This window comes from Larus michahellis, chromosome 1, assembly GCF_964199755.1.
Source record: "Larus michahellis chromosome 1, bLarMic1.1, whole genome shotgun sequence".
NCBI classification, from domain to species: Eukaryota; Metazoa; Chordata; class Aves; order Charadriiformes; family Laridae; genus Larus; species Larus michahellis.
Window position 1 is genome coordinate 168463142 of NC_133896.1, and position 13183 is coordinate 168476324.

Sequence of the window (13183 nt, forward strand, 5' to 3'; positions counted from 1 at the left end):
ATTGTAAGAGGAAGAGGAGAGAAGTAGGGCTAGAAAACAACTGAGCTTTCCCAATCCGAGTTTAAGCAAAAAAAAAGTCTGTGAAGCTCTTGTTTATGTCATGCACAATCAGTTAGAACCAGAAGCAAAGCAAAGCTTGTGTCTTGCATGTTAAGCAAGAATCATCACTGAACATCTACCTACAAAAAGAAGCAAAATGGTTGTGAGTTCTCAGCAGAGAGTTTAGACAGTGAAGAAGAAAATAAAATGAAAATAATGAAAATGAAAATGAGAAAGAGGGAAGTTTCTTTTTGGTTTTCATATAAGAATGATTGGCCATATACAGAGTCCACCAAGGTCTCTAATGCATCTGACACCATGGCCATTAAAAAAAAAAAAAAGTAATTTTTTTCTGAAATATAATGCTCTAGTACAAACAGGTATCAATTAATGGAATACATTGAGTTGTGTTTCATTGTGGGTCTGACTAGATGATTGCCACAGTGTCCTCTTGCTTCATTGCTTAAGAATCTAACTAACCTTTATTTTGTGACCTTGTGTAAATGAGAATAAGATTTTCTTTGAAAGATTATGCGAAAGATGTTCTGATATTAACCAATGAATTGTTAAATCACAAAAATGTGTAGCTGGGAGCTGCAAGCTAACAAGTAACAACTCAGAATCAAATTTAGTAGCTATAAAATCCTCTTGGTTCATTTAATGATATAACTATTCTGCCAAACCAAAATAAAAGTCTAGCAGCTTCTTTAAAGGGCTCCAATTTACTTTGTAGTACAAAAAGAACATTTAGTGCCATGCTGCGATTTAAATGTCCAGACATGAAGGACCTTTTTTAAAAAAGCAAATTTAATTTGTTATATCACTCTAATCCCTGAAGATTTGAGTGAGTGAGTGAGTGATTTTCTATAGACAAAGGACCCTTAAAAGTTTTTAGATCCAGATCACAGTTATGGTCTGGCTGCAATTCTTCCCACTTCCCCGTATCTCTGATTATACTCCTCAAATGTCAGTCTTTTTGCCTTTATCTCTTCTCAGGTTGAATCATACAATTCTCCCTCTGTTAGACTGAACCCTTAACAACTTTGGCCCGTATATCAGCTGCACTAACATGGTACATCCTGAGGGCTTCACTACCTGAGAGATTTATCTTCTGGGAACTACGGGAACTGATGAATATACACAAATACTTGTCCTAAAGCAGAATATTTTTTACTTTTAAAAAGAAAAGAAGCATCTTTTATGAAAAGATTTAAGATTTTAAAGTCTGCATTTCTCACCTAAATCTTTTTGTCCTTCATAACAAGTTATGTGAAGTTAATATTATAGTGGCAATCTTCATGAAAGAATGCCAAACAATGTCACCCACTAAATCAGATTTTTTTCCCCATTTATTAGTAAAGGCTACAGGATTTGCACTATAGGGTCACAGAAAATGTCTGGACTTTCAGAGTTTGTCTGGGAACCACAGACAGGTGAGCAGACTGTGATAACTGAGAGTATAAAAACAAGCCCACATGTACCTAAGAGTAATGGACAGGGAACTTCATGGGCACTACACTCACCCATCGAGCAAACCAGGATACTGAGGACTCACTGTGGCACCCACCAGCTCCCTACTTGACAGAGACTGTCATCCTTAAATTTAGCACTCAGAATGACCCTGGAAAGGGAAGCATAACACAAAGTAAATGGCATAGATCCTTATAAGACTTCTTGTACAACAATTTTGACTATGATACTAATGAGACTTTTCTCCATTAATCTGTATGGTGAATATCGGTACTGCTGTAACAGGAAAAATGACAACCGCAGAATTTTGATGAGACTGGTTTACTTAGATTTTACTAAGCACTTTTTTCCGTGAATATAGTCTCTTCCCTTTTGCCTGTAACAGAGTTTATATTCTTGCCACTTCTTTGAGTTGTCAGCAATTATTCAGTAAGCTGATAAAGCTAAGAATACCATTGCTTGTTAATGATTTTATTAAGTCTTTATTTTTTCAGAGGATGGTTTGTGTTGTTGTTTCTAACCCAAGTGGTTTTTTTTTGTAGTACACTAAATATCTTAATAAGACAAACTTCTTACTAACCAGATTGATGAATGATATTTATAAATTATTGCATAGTGGATTCATTTCCTTTGCAAACTGCATCACATTCTATCAGTAAGACTTTATACATTTGTCCTATTTTTTATAATTTCATAGACCTATTCTCATTACAGAGCTGACTTCCTAACTCCTTTCCTGACTAAGCCTCACACTTTGTCACCGCAATCTAATTTAGCTTCATACTAAATCCTAATTCTAACTACACCTACAGGCATGACCTTCCCATTTTGAGCCTGTGCACGTGAGTTTCTAGTGAAGTCACAATCAGGCTAGCCAGCAAGTAAGACAAGGAGCCTGAGTGGGCCGGAGGAGCTTGAAGCTTTGGATGCCAGCTACTGGAGGAGAACGCGTGTCTAGATCCAACTACTGGAAAGAATGGGTGACTGGGGCCAGCTACAGCACAGGGCTGTGTTTCATGTGGGCATGTAACCATTAGTGAGCTTCAAGCTGAATTAGCTGATGAGAAGTCCAGCACCTGGAAAAACGCAGGTTGAAGCTGGTGTTTGGATTCAGACATGGATACTGGATGAAGTTAAAGTCCACACTAATATTTTCTTCTTAAAGAAGAAAGTATCTCTCTTTTTCAAAGGTAAATTGAGGCCTCCAGAACCATAAGTATGACAGAAAAAACTTCGTCACAGTCTCTGTGCCGGAAGATGCAGGAAACAATACTGTTTGTTTCCTGATGCAGGAAACAATACATTAGAAGTCTACTTTCTTTGACCAGACAGAAGATGGCTGCTTAAGAATTTCTAAGACCTATTATCCTAAGACTTTAATAGTTCAAGTTAGTAAGCTCCTTTCTCCTTTTTATACTCTATGCACAATAAGCACTTTCATTTTAATTAACAGCAGTTACTGAATTGGAAACCACATGCATAAAACAATATATATTGTACTATCGTTGGGGTTAATAGTGATTTTATTCTTAGAATGAAGAACAGAAGATAAACCTGCAACCACCTACATACTCATCACTAAGTTTCAAGCTATATCTACTTTGCAGTTCTGACAATGCAGTCTCATTTTAAGAAGATCTTGAACACCAGCATTAGGACATAGAATTAGATACATCATGATAGCTCAGTGATTTTCAACCAGTTCAGGTAGTTTGGACTGCATGGCTAGTCTAGTAACAGATGTAGTCGAGTATGTCTATGAAAGCATTATCATAAAATCAATTACACCTGATGATTAAGAACAGTATTCCATAGTTTTGTTAAAAAAAAAAAAAAAGTAAAAGTAAGAAAGTAGGAATTTATATGTCTCCCCAGAGGAAGAATAATGGAGTCATAAAACTCCTTTACTACATTGTACAAATCAGCGATGGTTATCAAATGACTTGTTAACAGATACTATGGGAAATCCTAAAATAAGCATCATAGTTACCATACTAATAAAATTTTGCATAATTAACTCCTGTGGACATAAAAGAAACCAGGAAAAGATGTGTTTTATTGCTCAGCTGCCAAGATGAGCTGCAATCTGTCTATAATGATGAAAAAGGACAAGTTAAGAAGCCTTAAATTAATGCTATTAAAATATACTAGACTAGGCAACAAAATATTGACTAATTCCATCCTATAATGAAACAGCTAATAACATACTCACCTACCAATAATGTTACATTTATTACTATGAAGTAAGTGAATATGGAGAAAAGTAGAAAGAAGTGGTAAAACCTGTATAATCAATATTAATATACTACTACTCATGCAAATATTGCTGAAACTATTGAAATATTACCTCAGATTTATGTTTTTGGAATTAATACAAAATATACAGTACCAGAATTATTTGAAACAAACAGGTGAGAACTACATATTAGAGTCCAACAGATTAAGGATGCAATTAATCATCTCTTTCAGGCATACAAATGCAGCCATTTAGTCCCAACTTGTCCCAGATCTCCAGTCAGTGGAAAGAATTGTACCTTTAGAAGGTATTTTACCCTATTCTAAGCCACCTGAATAAAAACCTTAGTTTAGTGTGAAGCACCGTTTTTAAGGACCTAATTCTTCACTGACTGTGGAGGAAGTCTAGATTATTATTTTAGTCTATATGCCTAAATATTTAGATAGTTAAATCAGTAAAGATGAAGTGTGATTGAAATCATTATTTATATTCCACACATTATGAGAAGAAAAAGTCTAAAAACATTCCATACCCTACTTAAACATTCCATATCTCACTCTATACCCCTGGCCCCACTTGTAAGTGATTTGGAACTATTGTAAAGGAGTGAAGAGACGTGGATACTCTGATATCAGAGGGAATAATCAATCTTGAAAAAATTGTATTCTGAAGGATATACTTAAGTAGCTAAAAAAGTAAAGTGACATATTCTGGTTCATCAGGAATAAATGCTAGGGACAATTAAACTATCTCATCAGAGTATTTATTCATATCTATCAGCCAAAGTAATTTGATATCTTATTGGCTTAATTTTTCTTTTATTAGAAACTGAACAGAAGTACTAATACCTATAAACTGCATACTTATTTTTGCATGGTACAGTTCATATCTTTTAAATCATATCAGCACTGTCCTGATTACATGAGGCCAAGAACATAATTTCTTAAGATAACAGCAACAACAATAATAAAATAAAAATCTTTGGACTTCCTCTTTCTTCTATTACTTCTATTTCTTCTAACTACTTTCTATAAGCTGATCAAATTATAAAAAAATAGAATTAAAGACAGAAGTTAAAAATATCATATCTCATAGCTCGCTTCCTTATATTGAAATTCTAATGAAGAAAAGCTATAGCCGAAGAATCTGATACTCTATTCCACAGATGCTTGACGTAAGTACTTATTCCAAAACAGTGAGCGAAAGCTGTTCATCTATTTTTTAATATTCTCTTCAGTAATTCTAAATGTGCAAATACTCAGCTAAGCAATCCACACAGCTTTAAGGGTTTTCAGTTTGTTTAGGAACCCTTCCCACAAGTCCGCCCCCCTGTCCCCTTCCTCAAGAACAAAAGATGTCAAAATGAAGTAGTGCTTTATTTTCATGATATGTAGCAGCAGGGAAGAGAGAGATTTAGAATGCTACATTTTTTGGAAGTTACTTTACATATATTTCTTGCATTTCCTCCTTGAATATTATATATTTTAAAGCAGTCTCCTGTAGAGATAATTTAATATTTCCCAACCAAATATTATTTTCATAGCATTTATCATTTCCTTCTTTATTTTATTCTTTGAGCTATAGCAGTGTATCAGTTTTAAATATATACTATGTATGTACATCTATACCCATATACACAAAGATGTATTTATGTTCTTGTTACATACCAAAATATTTCATTTTTGCACATATTCCTTAAGAAATGACTTAAAGTTTTGAGCTTATTTTTATTTTATTGAAGGCCATGTTTTTCATTTGGGGCTTAGTGATTTGTTTTCTTTTGCTCCAAATTCCTTGTTGAATATTTCCTTCATAGTCTACTATAATTTTTAAAAAACAAAGTTTTTCTTTACAGTGGGAGAAAGTGTTATGTACCCAGTGATGTCCACTGTCACTCATGAGATGGACCAGGTGATTGAGGGAATACCCTGTCTGCTTATCAAATGGTATTTGCAGGATTTGGGTAAAGCCACTCCAAAAAACTCAATTAGAATGCACTTACCTACACTATGTCTTTATTATCAACAGCTGTTAATATGATAAATTACTCAATGTCTTCAACAAATAAATAAAGTCACAGTGAAGTAAGACTTGATCAAACCTTACGTTTCACCACAAAGAAGTCCATGTCCATGTGTTGTTCTGTGATGTTATAAGCCCCATCCAGAAGCCACTCTGCAGGCTCTCAGGTGATATGCAGAGCTAATTTCTCCCATCCATCTTCCATGCCTGACATGCCTAGCCAACACTCAGTATTTCTTCCTACTTGCTGCAGTCTTAAAACTTCCTGACTAGTTTGTATTAACATGAAGTTAGATTAAACACAAGTAACATATTCTTTATTAAAAAGTCACCTTTTTGCTAATTCCTTGCCTGGTAATTATCTAACCAGGGGTTTAGGTCTGCAATACAGTTATAGTTTATTCAGTATTTGTAAAATCCTTTCTTCCACTGGCTTCCAAATGTAAGTACATTACAAATTATGTTCTGCTGCAAAGACATTTAAGAATCTCTAACTACACAGGGACTGATGTTACTCCTTTACAAGAATCCCTTACTGTTAGAGCAGTCTCCTAGGAAATGGGAGACTGGTAATCAGTATCTATTTCTCTTTCAGAGACAAAGGTCTAAAGGCATTTGGTGTGCCTAACTTTAAATAACTTGCCCATCAATCACATATAGACACACACAAGACAGAAGCCATAGATGGGAAGCCTATATTACCTTAATCATTGTATCTACAGCTCTAGTTATACAGCAAACTAAAGGCATCAGGGTGGAGCAACAAATGCATCCATAGTACTTCCCAGGGTGATTTAAAGAATTTATTTACTGATTGTTTCAAGTAGCTCATGAAAAGTGTGCATGAATCAGTAAAGGTCAAGTTGTATTTGAATCTTCTGCCCATCTCCCAGGAACAGTTTTAAGATAACAGCAGGGTTGTGTATCCCAAAGGTAGCCACAATGCAATATATGTTACAGGAAATAGAGTATCTCATATAAATTTTATCTCTATTTTTATCTCTGCCAATTCATTGTTTTCACAGCTATTGCATCTTTTTTTCACAGTAACCTAGGCAATCTTAGATTCACCTTTTTCAAAAACCAGCAAAGGACTCATGAAAGACAGCCACGGAAAACTAAGTAGGATTTGATCAGAGGTGCTACCACAAGCTGCATTAATAAACCATTGGAATATCTTGATATTGTGGCTTAACATTAGATGCACTTCTGTTTTTGTTATGTTGTCTTTGTGTTAGCATCGTACATTAATCTATATTTTTTTCTTTTTAATCCTTTATAGAATAGATAGTCTTCTTTATAAAGCATTTAATTAAAGCAATCATTTCAACATACTGATTTCAATTTATCTCAATGGATCTCAGCAAGAATTTTTTGTGAAGAGTAACAGTGTAAAAGCAGAGATCTGCTGAATGTGGATGAAAAAACAGTTATGACAGCTAAAGCATGGTTACACTCAGTGCAAATTTAAATAGATGTTACTTTAAGGCAGGAACAATTCATCAAAATGTACAATTTTTTATTGTTAGCAACATTATTAAGGAGGTTTTCTAGATTTAATGATTTCACAAAATATAAAATATGCAATTTTTATAATTCTGCAATATTATTATAAAATAACACACAAAATAAATTACTGCTACTATGTAAAAGGTGTTAACTATTGCCTGACTATTGCTCTCTAGCCTCTTGTCCTTCAATTTGTATATACAACCAGGATTACCCCACCCAAGGTGGAGAATCCAGCGCTTGCTCTTGTTAAATTTCATATGGTTGGTGATTGCCCATCTCTCAAGTCTATTCATATCTCTCTGTAAGGTCTGTCTACCCTCGAGGGAGTCCACAGCACCTCCGAGTTTAGTATCATCAGCAAACTTACTTAATGTATGTACAATTCCTGTGTCCAGATAATTTATAAAAACTTTAAGAGCATTGACCTTAAAATTGAGCCTTGGGTAACCCCAGTGGTAACTGGCTGCCAGCCTGATGTAACCCCATTTCCTAACACTCTTTGAGCCTGAGCCATCAGTTAATTGCTCACCCAACATATTACGGACTTGTCTAGCTGTGTGCTGGACATTTTATCCAGAAAGATACTGTGGGAGACAGTACCACAAGCTTTGCTAAAACCCCCAGAACTCCACATCTACTGGCTTCCCTTGGTCAACTAGATGGGTGACCTTGTCATAAAAGGAAATTAGTTAAGCAGGACTTTCCTCTCTTGAACCCTGGCTATGACCAATGACTGCATTGTCTCTCAAGTGTTTTTCAATAACTTCCAGAATAACCTTCTCCGTAATTTTACCAGGCAATGAAGTGAGACTGACAGGCCTGTATTTACCAGGGTCTTCCTTCTTATCCTTCTCGAAAATTGGGATGAGTCAAATCATATGGAAAAAGATTATTAATGATAACAGGAAAATCTGAGTTAAGTTAGGAGTTCACAGATGGAAATGAAAGAGTTTAAAAAAATCCAGATTGTAGTGGTCAGTCATAAAGAAGATGTAAATACAAATGGCAAATATAGTTTTAGGATACATCAAGTTAGGAACATTCAACAGAGTCAAAAATATTTTAATTCCATTGTACAAGGCCAGTGCCTCATTTGAAAGAGTATTAGTATTAACTCATGTTTAACAGGGAGGCATATTCAAATTAATAAAACAGACAATATTCTCTAGGGCAGCACTGTCATTCAGAGAGAAACAGAAAAGTTGGGGGAATGGGCTGACAGTAACATCATGAAATTCAACAAGGACAAATGCAAAGTCCTGTCCCCGGGATGTAAGAGGCCCCAGGCAGCGATACAAGTTGAGGACTGATGACTGGAGGAGTGCTTATGGAGAAAAGGCACTGGGGGTTCTTGGGGACAGTGAGCTTCACAGTAAGCTGGCAGTGTTCCTTGGCAGCAAAGATGGCCAGCATCATTCTGGGCTGTATTAAAGGCAGCACAAGCAGTAGATCAAGGGAAGTGATTATTCCACTGTACTCAGCACTCGTTAGACCTTATCTACATACTGCATAAGTTTGGGTCCCATAATACAAGAAAGACATCAAAAAACAGGAAAGTTCAGAAAATGGTCACCAAGATGGTATGGGCATATGTGGGCTTATACCTGAGACTGAAATCAGAGAGTCTCAGGTTATAAGGAGAAAAGCCTTTTGCCGATGAGAACAGGAAGGTAGTGGAGCACGTTGCACAGAGATGTGTAGTCTCCATCTTTGGATCTTCAGAGGTTTTTGAAGACCAAGGTGGACAAAGCCCTGAGCATCCTTGGAGCAAGTGGTTAGACTCAGATGTCCTGATGTCCCAACCTGAATTATCCTATAATCCTAATATGAACAAACAAGGAAGTCATTATTACTGGAAGAGGATTTATTATTTTTTTTTTCACAGACACAAACAAAACAGAATGTATCTAAAAACTTTTAATTGCTACAGCACTGAAGTTCTGGAACAGCCTATGCATTAGACAAGCACCATCAAAAAGGCTGGGTTTTTTGCGGGGAGGAGTTGGGTTTTGGAGTGTTGTTTTATTTGTTTGTTTGGTTGGTTTTTTAGTTTAATCTGTTAATGAAAGGGTTTGCATAACTTGTTTGACTGAAATACTAAGAAACAATATTATTTCTAATTCATTTGTCTTTTTCAACACAGTCAGAGATTTGTCTCTAAATTTTCTGCAAGTTGTTTGGAAATATTTTCCCTCAGAACAACCGTTAGCAGATTTGGGGGTGAAACCTACCCAAAAGAACCACTCAGGCATGTAATATCTTGACTACATCTGCCCATCTCTAACTCAGTAAATAAAGCAACCAAAGCACAGGTAATTGTTATGGAGAAGGCTTACTGAAAGCTCAGACAAAGCAAAGAATTTACTTCTTTCTGGCAAGGGAACAGAGAAACAGAGGTGAACTCTTAAGAGCTTTCTATCCTTATAAGGCATTTAGGGCAGGATGCCAGAAAGTGATAGTGACCCAGGCAGTGTTTGCTAATTGACCTTAGATGTTGAAAAAGTCAAACAGTTTGGCTTTGGTTCAACTGATCAAAGCAACTTATGCAGAGCATCTATGTTTGAAAACAATAAATGGAAATAAAAAAATGAAATAGAAAACAATAACTCCACAGGTGATGAGGGTAACAAATAACAGAACTTCCAACACTGTACCAAAGACTGAAGACTGACCCCAACGTGGAATCATTATAAATGAAGCCAGTCTGCCAGCTAGGACTTGGAGTCGATTCCAAGTCCTGTTGCCAGGAGTCCATGTTGCCAGTCACAGCTGGACTGGAGAACATGACTGGTGTGAGTAGGTTTTGTCCAGAACAAGCACGCGTATGCATGTGCATCTGTGTTGAACAGTACTTGCTATCCATCCTCAACAGCCATCCTTCTCACTAAATCAGTGTTTGATTTTATGTCACTGGGTGATGTGGTTGTGTTCTTGTCGAATGCTTGAAGGCATGGGATTTCATCCATGTTGCTAGTACTATTATCCGTTCCACTCAGTGGTATCTGCTATCCAGAAAATACATGAGAAAATCAACCCTCTTTAGTGCTATATAGAACCATGGAAAAATTAAGTTATAATCAGAAATTAGTTTACCACAGGTGAACCAACAAGAAAATACCCGTATGGTTTATGTCCATTGTGGTCAGTTGTAGATGCCCCATCCCTGGAAATGTTCAAGACCAGGCTGGATGGTGCTTTGAGCAACCTGGTCTAGTGGGAGGTGTCCCTTCCCACGGCAGGGGCGTTGGAACTAGACTATCCTTAAGGTCCCTTCCAACCTAAATCTATGATTCTATGATTCTTTGAACACTTCAGTCCATATTGGCAGAAAGTATTTACTACACCTTTTATCTTATTAAAGATATAGTTAAATATTTAATATAGTTATTAGTGCAACCATTTTACCAAGCACTTAGCATAAAAGTGATAATATTGCCAAATACATAGACCGATTTGCAAGGCACATGCATGTACCAGACATAAAAAGAAATTAATGCAAAAGGAAAAGAGCAAATCCATTTTTATTGAATCCGGAGTCTGATGGATAATTTTAATTCCACAGTTTTTTAATTGAATGTGACATATTTTGACTACGGAAAACACTTCTAGCTTTTTCTAATTACTCAAAATAGGAAAAGGCTCATATTTAGACAAATGGTATTGCCCAACTTGTTGACTGTTGTTGGTCTCAGAATATGAGAAATTTTCTTTATCACAGTGAATTTGTTTTTCCTTTTCTTTAGCAGGAAGATGTATAAATCAGATAGAATAGGTCTTATATAATTTAATATTTGATATTTTCTGAGGTTCAAATTGCTGTGAACATTTCATTTTTATCAAATAACTGCAGAAAGGCATCAGACATCAGAATTAGTCATAGAGGTAGAATTTCTAAAAAATGTGTTTCTATTCTTTAGGAAGCTGGTTCTGACTTTCCACTGGGAGATCTGTCATTAACTTGAATAGGTATGAAATCACGTACGTTGAGGGAAATTTAGGTAGCTGAAATGCTCTGTCAATGGATAATATAATTAGAGATCAAGAAAACTTAGAACTTAATCCCTAGCTATTCTTCAGAACTCCAGTAAGTTACCTACTGGTGAGTCTTTGTTCATTCTCTGAGATATCCATTCAAACTTTTTTAGAAAAGCTTGATTCACAGCTACCAAAAAGTGCAATCTGTGGCTTGGCAAGATATCATAATACCACAAACACAGAAACCAATTCCATTCTCAGCGGTTTAAATTATTTCCTCCTTCCTTCCTCTTTAGACCTAATCTAACCATTTGTAAGTATAGAATTAAACATTGAATGAGTAACACTAAACTTAGAATTATTTGGAAGAAACAATGTCACAATTTTTGAATAAGTACTGTTAGCACTGTATTGTCTATTCCTCTAGTTTTTGATCAGAAGAACATATAATCAGTATTTAGTCCACTTTTCAGATGGAAGCTATGAAAGTCAAGTGAAAAGGAGGCATGTTAATTCCCTCTTGGTCTCTTCTGCACGTTATTGAGGTTCCTTAAAATTACGTGACACCTGTTGTGTCTAATGGGTCCCAACTGACCCATTTACCCCAAACCATGGTTTGTTTGACATCAATTGCATTCACATTAGCATGTTAGTTCAGATCAGCAATGTATTTTTTATTTTCTTATATATTTTTATGTTTAGAAACAACATTGCACTTGTTAGAATGCAGAAAATAGTATTTGTGTAATGTGTGATGAAAGTGGATTTTCTAATGATTATACCATCGATTTACTAAAAATCCCATTAAAATAACCTAAATCCTAGCTTAATTGATAAGAATTTTGTGTTTTGATTTTAGAACTATGTTTAGGTCCCTGTAAAAGAGACAAAATAGACCTCTTGAGTACTTTTGTTGCCTGTGTATTCCTTTACTACAATTTTTTAAAGGCTTCTGATATATTCAAGTTGAGCATTTTCTGCCTTTTTCTCTAGTATTTAAAGTGCAGAGATTTTGGCATCAGCACAGAGTCTAAGAAATGTACTATGAAATTAGGAAAAATATTTAGAACATTCCACTGCTGTTATTTGTATGAGTTGCAAAGAAAATAATGTCAGTGCTCCACTAGAAACCCTGGCTAGCATAGAATCATAGAATCATTTTGTCTGGAAAAAACCCTTAAGAGCATCAAGTCCAGCTGTTAACATAGCACTGCCAATTCCACCACTAAACCATGCCCCTCAGCACCAATCCTACATGTCTTTTAAATACCTTCAGGGATGGTCACTCCACCACTTCCCTGGGCAGCCTGTTCCAATGCTTGACAACCCCTTCTGTGAAGAAATTTTTCCTAATATCCAATCTAAACCTCCCCTGGTGCAACTTGCGACCATTTCCTCTTATCCTATCACTTGTTACTTGGATGAAGAAACCAATCCCCACCTAGCTACAACCTCAGGGCTAAATATCATATTACATTTTTGATAATTCCCCAAAAAAAGACTTGATGTCTCAGTGAAGTAATAATACCAGAAAAGCTCTTTGATTTTTGGATAAGGTTTCCCACCTATTGTGCACTATTTGAATGTTCTGCAGGAAAAGCCATAGGATGGGGACAGAAACACATGAAATTGTAACTGAGGTTTTGTTAGAGGAAATGCAAGGAAAAAATAGAACTAAAAAAACCCAACAACAACCATTTTATAAGGGTGGTCTTCTGCGGTTTAGGTTACGAGAACATTTGGAGAGAAGGCAAAGATGGATTCTCCCATACTGAATGCTATATCCAAATACCACAACATAATATTGTATTTTGGGCTTTCTCCAATTAGATATTGGGGTTGTTTGTTTTTTTTTTTTTCCAAGTATGTGTGAAACCTAATAACACACTTGTGAATTAAAGATGGTAATCATAAGAAAGTGTGCTGTTT